We start from the raw sequence: 3,795 nt of genomic DNA, 5'->3' as shown, positions 1-3,795 counted from the left end.
GGCCAGTTGCAAGTTGTTCTCCCCTTTGCATCTTCTCTGAAGATTGGCAACATGGGAGCCTCAAAACAACTGTCAAATGACCCGAAAACAACAATTGTTCAACATCATGGTTTAGGGGAAGGATACAAAAAGCTAGGATAGAGGATAGATTTCAGCTGTCAGTTTCCACTGTGAGGAACATAGTGAGGAAATGGAAGACCACAGGCACAGTTCTAGTTAAGGCCCGTAGTGGCAAAAATCTCAGATAAGCAGAGGCGAAGGATGGTGAGAACAGCCAAACTCAACCCACAGACCAGCTCCAAAGACCTACAACATGATCTTGCTGCACATGGTGTCACTGTACATCGTTCAACTATTCAGCGCACTTTGCACAAGGACATGCTGTATGGGAGAGTAATGCGCCCATGCCACAAAAAGAGTCGCTTGAGGTACGCTAAAGCACATTTGGACAAGCCAGCTTCATTTTGGAATAAGGTGCTATGGACTGATGAAACTAAAATTGAGTTATTTGGACATAACAAGGGGTGGTATGCATGGCGGAAGAAGAACACAGCATTCCAAGACAAACACTTGCTACCCACAGTTAAATTTGGTGGTGGTTCCATCATGCTGTGGGGCTGTGTGACCTTCAGCTTTAACAAGATCTTGTTAAAGTTGAAGGTTGCATGGATTCCAGTCAGTAACAGCAAAGTCTTGTGAACAATGTTCAAGAATCAGTGATAAGTTGAAGTTGCGCCGGGGCTGGATACTTCAACAAGACAACGACCCTAAACACCGCTCAAATTCTACCAAAGCATTCATGCAGAGGAACAAGTACAACGTTCTGGAATGGCCATCTCAGTCCCCAGACCTAAATATCATTGAAAATCTGTGGTCTGTTTTAAAGCGGGCTGTCCATGCTCGGAAACCATCAGAATGGTCAAAAATACCTTCAACCAGAATCCAGACCCTCATTGGAAGCTATAGGTTATTTCTGCAAAAGGAGGATCTACTAAATATTGATGTAATTTTTCTGTTGAGGTGCCCAAATTTATGCACCTGCCTACTTTTGTTTAAGTAATTATTGCACACTTGCTGTAAATCCTATAAACTTAATTTCACTTCTTAAATATCACTGTGTTTGTTTGATGTATGATATATTTAATTGAAATTGCTGTTCCTAACAACCAATGATCCATAAGGGAAAATCTTGAAAATGATCAGGGGTGCCCAAACTTTTTCATACCACTGTATTCACCCCCTTGGATGTTTTACATTTTTATTGCTTTAATAAATCAATCATGGTCAATAAAATTTGTCTTTTTTCACAAACATTTATTGGTAAAAATTCTTTAATGTCAAAGTTAAAACAGAGTTCTTTAGAGTAATGTTAAGGAAACAGAATTATATAAAGAAAAATAATTGTTTGCATAATTATTCACTCCATTATTTTTAATGGTCTAATTCAATAGAGGTCCATCCAGTTGGTGCCAATAGTCTCACAATTAGTGAAAAGATGACCTGAGTGGTTTGGGGTGTGTCTCAAGTGATTGAGGTATAAAACACCTATGTCTGAAGGGTCCAGAGACTAGTTGATCAGTATTTATGGCTACCATTACACCATAAGGACGAAAGAACATTCCAAGCAACTCAGAAAAGGGGTTATTGAAAAGTACAATTCAGGTAATGGATACCAAAACATTTCCAAGGCATTGAACACCCCCTGGAGTTCAGCAAAATCAATCATCAAGAAATGGAAGGAATATGGCACATGTGTGAATCTGCCGAGATCAGGCCGTCCTTGTAAACTGAGTGACCATGCAAGAAGGAGACTAGTGAGAGAAGCCACCCCTACCCCTACGACTATTCTGAAGCTGCTGACATGGGAGAGACTCTGCATATAGCAACTGCTGCCTGGGTTCTTCACCGCTCAAAGCTTTATGGCAGTAAGAAGGCCACTGTTGAAGAAAATTCATATTACATCTCGACAAAGGCATGTGGACGACTCCATGGTCAAGTGGAAGAAGACTCTTTGGTCTGATGAGACCAAAATTGAGCTTTTTGGCCATCAGACAAGACGTTATGTTTGGTGGAAACCAAACAGTGCACATCACCAAAAACACACCATCTCCACTGTGAAGCATGGTGGTGGCAACATCATGCTGTGGGAATGTTTCTCAGCAGCAGGCCCTGGAAGGCTTGTAAAGATAGAGGACAGAATGAAAGCTGCAAAATACACCAAAATCCTGGGGGACAATCTTAATCAGTCTGCAAGAGAACTACGGCTTGGAAGATTTCTTTTCCAGCAAGACAACGATCCAAAGCATACTACAAAAGCTACACAGAAATGGTTTAACCCTTGTGCTGTCCTTCGCATTTTTGTACACACCGTTTGTCCTTGCAATGATTTTCATCTTGTCCCAGAATATGAGTATTAATGAATATGAGGAAAAGTTGGCACAAGTCATGCAGTACAGGAACATGCACACGCAGACTCACGCACACGCACACACACACACACACACACACACACAGACACAAACTCTCTTCCCTGGTCAGAGAGAATGCACTTTGGGCAGCCATGCCTGTATATAATACTGCAAATACATCTTGCAACTTCTGCAGCTGATTTGGACTTGAGTGGAAAAGCTTCCACCCACTCAGTAGCTGTCAAAATGTATTGAAAGCCATTGACAGTTTTTGGTAGTGGTCCAGTAAGGTCGATCTCAATCAAACCCCACACACCGGAGACCTTAAAAGAAACATATTGTTCATATTTACAAATTTAAATGTAGGGTTTATTTACATGTTCATGGTCCTTTTTTTCACTAATGTGATTTTACACTATTGTTAGCTACTGTATAATATTAATATGTATTTACCTTTATCGGCTGTAACTCCCCCACTGCAGTCAATGGTTTTCCTACTTTCTGGCACTTGTCACATTCAAGACAAGATCTTGAAAATATATAAATTACATTATTAACAACTTGTGTTAACTTGATTGCATAGTCAGTTTATAAAAAAATAACATACCCATGTCCTTATATCAACATACATCCCATTCCAGTAAAACCTGGTAGAGATGGCTGTCCAAGTTTTCAGGATGCCAATGTGATCTCCCATGGGTGATGAATGAAACTCTGTGAAGAGACTCATGGCTTCCTCCCTGGTTTTCACGGCCTTCTTATTTCCAATCCAGAGATCTATTTTAATAATACTTTATCACCACGTACACTATTCTAAATAACATGCATCATAGACTTGTGATACTAACCCATTACTCTGAATTTGGAGGCATGTCTCCTGAGGTTTTGCTTCTGACGTTTGACTTTATGGTTTTCCACACATCTATTTTTTCAGTTTTTCAGGACTTTACGTATCTGGTTTTCAGGGATCCAAAGTCCTAGCTTGTCCAATTCCTGCCATGTAGGTAAGGTGCTGGCATGTGTTAAGTCTTCATGCACTGCTGTTACCACTTCACCTATGGCTGTTTCAGGGACCACCTTGCCTTTAATAATAATAATAATACATTTTATTTATAAGCGCCTTTCAGGTTACTCAAGGACACTGTACATAAAAATAAAATAAAAACAGATAATTATAAAACAGGGCATAGAAACACGTTTAAAATCAATGATGAACAGAAGCAAGGAGGAGGGAGGTTAGAGGGAATATGCAGTCCGGAACAGGTGTGTTTTGAGTTGAGATTTGAAGGTGGGGAGAGAGTCGCAGTTACGGAGATCGGGTGGTAAGGCGTTCCAGAGATGGGGAGCAGAGCGACTGAATGCTCTGGCTCCCATAGTATTGAGGCAA

This window comes from Cynoglossus semilaevis, chromosome W, assembly GCF_000523025.1.
Source record: "Cynoglossus semilaevis isolate Cse_v1.0 chromosome W, Cse_v1.0, whole genome shotgun sequence".
NCBI classification, from domain to species: domain Eukaryota; kingdom Metazoa; phylum Chordata; class Actinopteri; order Pleuronectiformes; family Cynoglossidae; genus Cynoglossus; species Cynoglossus semilaevis.
This window is presented reverse-complemented; position numbering follows the sequence as displayed.